This window comes from Egretta garzetta, unplaced genomic scaffold (assembly GCF_000687185.1).
Source record: "Egretta garzetta isolate BGI_Z169 unplaced genomic scaffold, ASM68718v1 scaffold126, whole genome shotgun sequence".
Classification (NCBI taxonomy): Eukaryota; Metazoa; Chordata; class Aves; order Pelecaniformes; family Ardeidae; genus Egretta; species Egretta garzetta.
The window spans coordinates 2,238,605-2,246,163 of NW_009260128.1; the positions used below are offsets into that span (position 1 = coordinate 2,238,605).

Sequence of the window (7,559 nt, forward strand, 5' to 3'; positions counted from 1 at the left end):
CTTTCAAGAGAAAGAGCACTATGGAAATGTCCTGGTTAACAAATATTTGAATTTACACAAATTTCAGATCCTTACAATGCTGGTCACGTATGTTAAAATCTGCACAGTAAGCTGCAGAACAATACCTGCTTTACAGGGTGTTGGTTTTTCTTTTTTTTTCCCATATTATTTTCCATTATATGAATGGTAGAAAAAGAAATTGAGTTCATTTTCTGATAATTTTTTCTTCTGAAGGCTGAAAACTACACATTATCATTTTGAATCATGACTTATCACCCTTTTTTCCCCTTTTCAGCAGAGGCTGAATTTTGTTTGACCTACCTCATCTGCTTTGAAATACCCCAGAGCCACACAGCTCTGGTTTCAATAAAAATATTTCTGCCACATAATATAATAAAAAATGTAACAGAAAACGTCAAATAGGTCTCTGCGTCTATTTTGGCTGTGTAGGCATAGGTATCTTTTGCTAGCACCTCCCAGTGCTTTTTATTTTCCTGCTGGAAAGCACTTGGGCACCGAGCAGCCTTAGCTGCTTCCCCTGGTGCTGTTCACTGGCTGAACTGCGACAGGTGGCCAGCTGCTTTGTAAGACGAATGTTTATCCTTGCTAAAATCTGTGCTGCGAGATCACGCATAATTAAGGGAAACACATTTTACTGGACTGTGGAAGCTGAAAAGCACATCATCACCTGTTTTCTGTTTATTTATGCTGAGGTTCAACTTTGGATCATCTACCCAGGTGACCGCTTTGACTCCCAGGCACGCCTGCAGCGCGCAGACCGATGCGCAGGTCCTGGCACGGAGAAGAGAGGAAGTTTTACCTTCACTACTAAGTTGGCATCACACGAGATTTCATACCACAGCCACTCTGCAAGCTGCAACTATCAGTGCACTTGGCTAACTGCTGGTTTATTTAAATAGTGGTTGGTGGTTTAAGAGTATTTAATTAAACTCATATGCTGGTAGAGACAGCACAGATGAAACCAGCTAAGCTTTGGTAGCCTGTTCCCTTCGACGTAAATGGAGTTTTGTGTCATGGATTCTGGCAAGAGAACCAGGATGATAAAGGGAAATTTTTGCCTGCAGTACCTGGCAAAAGGGAACTACCAAATGCTGCTGCCCAACTTGAACTGTCTGTACTAGAACAACATTTTTCTCATCACACATACTCTGCATATTTTTTAAACATCTGTAATGAAACATAGCTATCTGTATGTATGTGGATATACAAGCACACACACTCTAACACATATGTGTATATGTATATTTATATATATATTTATTTACACACATATTGGGCTGCTCTCACACTGGAACAAAACTGTACCTGTTCCCGAAAGTGATCATTTGATCCCAGACAAGGGGCTTCATCCTGCAAGAAGAGGAGACGTATTAGCTTCCAATACTTTTGAACTTCTCTTGCTGGAGCAAGTTTAAATCCCTTTTACATACTGGGTTGAATAAAAAACTTGTTTTGAACAATAAAAAAATCACTGCAAGAAGCTATGTGTGCTCCTGATGGAACTGTATGTTCTTTGGGAACAATTTTCACATATTTTCCAGCAAAGTTAGGCTGCTTTGTCCCAGATTCTAATGCTACCCTGGGGGGATTAAGCTGTTCGGAGGTTGCATCAAGTTCTGCACAGATCCCAGGGAAAACATACGCGCTCATCCTGGCTGCAAATGTTTAGGTGAGAGGTTGAGCCGCTGCTCTCTGCCGTCCGCGGGCCAGCAGAGTTACACCGTTTTGTGAAGGGACGGAGCACGGCATTGTTGCAGGGCTGCAACGAATCGGTTTCCTGAACCAGCACAGGAGATGCCAGGATTCTTCAATTCACCATTCTCCATGAAGCTAGGACAAGTATGTTGATGCAAATAAACATGCAGCCCAAGGTCCTTAAATTGCTGTATTCACTAAATCACTCTGTGATATAGAGACATAGTACTTTCAGAGGCCTCAATCTGACTATATTTAAACCAACTCTCTATTAACCGCAAGCTGGCATGAAACCGGCACCAAAGGAACTAAACAGCAAGCTTCCCTGCTGTTAAAAGCGCCTATAAAATAATCTTTAAGCTTACAAGTTCAGATTTAACAGAGCGCTTGAGTGTATGCCAACTTAAAGTATGTGAGAAGTCCCTTCGGCTTACATCTGTGAAGACTAGGGAGGAAAAGAATACTGTCAGCTTATGAAAAAAAATTGAGAAACGATCACTCTCTGGAAGTGCATATTTACTAAATAATGTAAACTCATTAACAAATATTTCAGCTGAAGCTTTCTGAATCCTCTAATACAGTGGCCAAAGAAACCTTTCTGAAATGTAAATCTGAATCAACTTAGACAAAGAATCAGACGATTTGAAAACTGATGAGAAAGCTATAAAACCCTATAAAACCCAGCAGGCATCAAAGGGCAGGTGGTGTCTTCTGCCAGTTGACCTCTTACCAGTTCCTCACACCTGGGGATTGTTTTAACCTTTCACATTTCCGCTTGCTCCTGATGAACATGTATATATTTTGGGGCAGGTGGGTGGGTCTGTTCCTTTAACCTTGAGAAACCAAACCTGCAGACATCACACACGGAGGCTCCGGGCGATCCTAGATGTCAAGGGCTCCCGTGCTTTGACAGCTGCGCGTACCTGCCAGAAGCGAGGGTATCCTGCCCAGTTAATAAGAACAGATTAAAAGGAGAAACCGAGACGAGCTCTTCCAACCCCTCCACATAAAGAGTGAAGGGTAAGGCGGTAGCCAAGGTCCCTAAAATGCTCCAAAGGCAGCCACAGCACTCGCCATCAGTGGCATTTCCACCACCACTCCTGCGCTCGGCATGTTTCCACTCATGATCAACACCTTACTATACACTTACAAGGAGTGGATGGGTGGGGTAGAATAACCGGGCCCCCCTCCACAGCATAGATGAGGAAGTATCCGGCAATTTAGCACGAATGAATAATTCAGTAGTTTATTTTAAATGGAAGAAATTGGATCTGCGATAATTACATTTTCTGTATTCTGAGTACTATAACAGATAACACAAAATGATGTAAACATTTTAAAATGTGAGAATAATGCAGAATGACTTCTGTTATAATACAAGGCAAAGGTTTGCAACCGGTAGCATTTAAAAAGCAACAACAGGAACTAGATTAGATGAAGCATTAACTTACGCAGCATAGTAGAAATGCAACTGCTCTGCAGGCTTTTTCATATTGTAAGACAAGAAAAAGATCAACCACATATAGTGCAACCTATGAAAGAATAACTAATCCACAGCATTTGAAAAGTAGCTTTGCATACTAATTTCTGGACAAAATGTAAATATGATCTGATTTCTTGCTGAGCAAAAGGCTCTAATTTTTTTAATATTTGTGTTGGTTTGTATTTTTTGTATTATATATGAGAAAATTACATGTTGTTGAAGTGCCCGCTTCCTTTTAAACACTGGCAGCATTAAATCAGTGCTATGTTAGCAGTCACCATTCAAGGAAAAAAAACCCACAAACAAAACAAAAGTTGTCACTGTAGTAGGGCAAAATCCGGCTTTGAAAAATGAGGTAAATAAAAATACAACTATAGCAATATAAACCTAAAATGGTTTTCATAAAGTGCATGAAGTTTCCTTGTAGCAATTCCTTCAGGGAAAAAGTTTTCCAACTGTATATCCAAAGCAAGTGTTAAACTACAGTTCTATACCATTTGAGTTTAGGAGCTACTGTTGTGACATTTGAGTCTTATTTTCCAGGTAGCACAATAATATTCACTTAAAAACAGCGATTATGAGGCAACAATCATATATACATATATATTTGTAACTACACCTTCAAGTAGGTCATCGAAGATACATTTATGCTGATAAAATTGCTCAAAGGGCAGCTATACACAGTCTGCATGAACTGCTGAAGAGTGGCGTTATCAATTAGACTTAAAAAAATCTTCTACAGAGCAGTTTCATTTCTGAAAATGGAAATTCATTAACAGTTATAACAAGAATTAAAGCAGCTAAGATCCAGCTTTCAGATTATTCCCCTAAGAAAAACTATATTTTCTAACCATTTGACTTGACAAGGAGAAGTTATTTAGGAATTTTTTACTGATGAAACAGAGGCCCAGACATTGTAGCAAAGAATTGAATATAATTATATGATAAAAAGACAGGCTTGAAGCTTCAAAATAACTGGGAAGAATGATTTAGCGTGTAAGCATGTACTAGGACTGACATAATATGATTCAAAACCTAAGCAAGTAGCTAAATTTTCAAATTCATTAGAGGCTTATTAACCTAAACTGTCTGAAAGACTTCTTGATGTATGGATTCACTTGACTGACTATATGTATTTAACGCTCAGTTTTTCATCCAGAAACAGGTACCAACGATGTGAAATCAACAGAGCAAGATTCACAAAGTTCAGAGATCCTCAAGTACATTAATGCCCTCCTGGGAACCTGAATGGAGGAAAACATAGACAAAGTTAAGATCACACAAGAAACTGACAGACAACTCAGAACTTTATGGTTAATATACAGACAAACATTGCTGTATTTCCATATCTGTATTTGCATTCTGTTTACAAAGTTTGCATTTAGGGCATTCAAGTTAAATGTCTGCATGTTTACATGAGAAAGAATTCTCTCCTTGGTAAACCTATGGTACCATTCTCAGTTTTATCCTTCCTCTTTAGGTCTGGGGTTTTAAATTTAAAGCCCTCAAAATATTACAATCAGTTGTGGTGCTGGAGGAAGGAACTTGGATTGCAGAAGTGTATTCACTCCTTTGTAACCAGCTGAGATCAGGCAGCCAAACCACATTCGTAGCTCTACAAGAAATTACGAGAGAGAATCTTAAGAAACTATTTGTTAGCATTCTTAAATGGTCAACCATACAGTAAATTAGATTAACCCTCACCTGGAACAATCCTGCAGTAATGAAAAATGGACAGGATAATAGTAATAATGTTATGATAGCATCTGGTTTTTGGAGTATGTCTCAAGTGTTTAGGTACCACCAATCTACCAATGAACACAGTCCAAAGGTTATTTCTGATGCTAGATTTGATTAGGAAATTAATTTTCCCCTGTCATAAAAGAAGTTGCTTTTTCATTGAAAGGATAGACATTTTCATCATCTTTTTTCAATGAAAATCCAAATATTTTCACAACATACAATTTCTATAAAAATATTTTCAAATTTAAGATAAATATTTCTTCATAAAACCAGCTCAAGCTGCTATATTGATATGATATCTTAAAAGGTCTTATTTTAGCCTAATATTTAACATCAAGAAAGCATTTGAAAGATGGCTTTGTTGAAATTTGTGTACCATAGTTTCTAATTAGAAGAGAAATTGCTAAATGTTGGCTTGGGGCAATCCACCTTTTAGAAGAAACAATGCAATAGATCTCTAGCCCTTATATATAAATCTGCTGATAATTTTTACCTAATTCCAGTTGTGTGGATTCACACTGTGTGCCTTCAACTTGTGTTCACACAATAACTTTACAGCAATGGTAGCAATTACTTTCATGTAAAATAATACTATCATTACTATATACAATGAATTTGTAGCTTCTCATTTGCTAAATGAAATTTGGCAACTAAAACCAAAGGTCAGTACCATATGACCATACAGGAGCAGAGCAATGGGAAGAGTTCCGGAGAACAGTGGAAAAAGCTCGGGAACGTCATTGCTGCTATTTTGAATATGCCTGTTCTAGCACTAATATTTGTAATGATGCAAATCCTTCTTTTAAATCATTTTTCTGTACTAGCATATACTCTCCTTTGGAAGCTCTGCTCCTCTGATTGGTCTTAGAAGCCAAACTTCCTTTTCACAGTAGTTTTTTACCTGAAAATTGATAGGATGACTTTTGTTAACAAAAGACTAAGCATGGAGGCTTTTCTTTTTAATTTGACAGCAAATATAAAATAGCTTAAGAGTCTTTATCTAAACTGGATAACTGTTCAAGTCTAACTCCTGGGAAGGTTTTGAGCTCCAGATTTAGACCACTTACATTTAGCTGTTAGCATACATTGTTTTAGGTGTCAAAACACCTATCAAATTCAATGGAAATCTAGTAGACGTACCCAGCAGACTCTACAGAGTTCAGTCAGCAGCAGATATCCTGCCCCCACCCCCCGGGCTGGGTACCTCAGCAGTCTTGGAGGTTCCACTGGCCCCATATGCATGGCCTTGTAAAAGAACAATGTACCTAGCAGGGTATCTCAAACACACGCTTAGTATCTAGCTACTCTTTTTATGCCAAAGGAAAGCCCGAGTCCTTCCCCATAGAGTGGGGGATTGTCTACATATGGGTAAAAACAGAATGAATGAGAATGATCTGGTATTAGGATCAAATGTTCAACTTAAATGTTAAATACTTTTCTCATGTTGCTTTATTAACATACCCACTATTTTCACCAGAAAACAAAGAAAATCAGGATTATGCTGTGATTTCCTGGACAAGTTAAGAGGCTGTGCAACTTGGCATGTTAGTCATAAAACCTGACCCTTTCTGCAAGCTAGTTGTAAAAAAAAATGTTTTCATTGTCATGAATTATAGATCCAAGTCCTGCCTGTTGACTACATCATTGAATTCCATTGTAAGACCTTCTCACCCATAAATCTTGCTACACAGTAAACTTGGAAACTTACAAGTAATTCTTGAGTGTTCAAATGAAAAAATGCACTCTGAATGAATGTGTAGTAATACATAATATAGAAATTCAGAGCAAAGCTTTTCAGAATCAAAATTGTAGGCACAGATCCAATAGCAGAAGTTATTTTAGGTCTAGTTTTCTTTTTAAATCAACACCACCAGTGAAGAACCCATACCAATGGAATTCTTAGAAATCATATTCTAAACACTATTTGGAATACACTGTTTACTCTCCAGGGTTTAAGCATCACCTACCATGATCAACATGATCCTGTGGCATGTTATTCATAAATATGAAAAAAAAATCGTTTATTTAAGTAAAAAAAGTAAAGTTCTGACCATTTTCAGAGACACCACTTCTATTCATCAGTCCTCAGTGAAAGTCACAGGCTTTGGAACTACACATATTTATGCTGAATCACTGAAACAGATCACCTCTGAAGATAGACCATGCATGCGCTGCCTGGATTGAAGCAGGAGAGATGAAACGCTAGACCCACAAACAGGGTATGGTGAATACTGAAGTATGAAGGTCCTATATGGAAAGCTTCCATCCACACAATGGACTTTCTTTAGGGAAAGCACACAACTGGTATATATGTTCACTGGAGGAAATATCCACACAAAGAAAGGAAGGACATAAAGTGCATCTCAAAATGCACATTTGGCTACTTGTTATCACAGAATCACAGAATCGTAAGGGTTGGAAGGGACCTCAGGAGATCATCTAGTCCAACCCTCCTGCTAAAGCAGGCTCACCTAGAGCATGCTACACAGGACTTCATCCAGGCGGGCTTTGAATATCTCCAGAGAAGGAGACTCCACAACCTCCCTGGGCAGCCTGTTCCAGTGCTCTGCCACCCTCAGAGTGAAGAAGTTCTTCCTCATATTCAACTGAAACCTCT

General features: G+C 38.4%; 1 protein-coding gene across 1 annotated transcript in view; it reads right to left on the bottom strand.

The window, feature by feature from the left end:
• Positions 1-4,317: 4,317 nt before the first annotated feature.
• CUNH18orf63 (chromosome unknown C18orf63 homolog) overlaps positions 4,318-7,559 on the bottom strand; it is a 21,412-nt gene continuing 18,170 nt past the window's right edge. Inside the window, exons 14-15 of the mRNA XM_035896947.1 lie at positions 4,768-4,814; positions 4,318-4,443 (exon numbers count right to left, since the gene is read on the bottom strand). The gene's annotated coding sequence lies outside the window, so the exon portion shown is untranslated. The remainder of the gene's footprint in view (positions 4,444-4,767; positions 4,815-7,559) is intronic.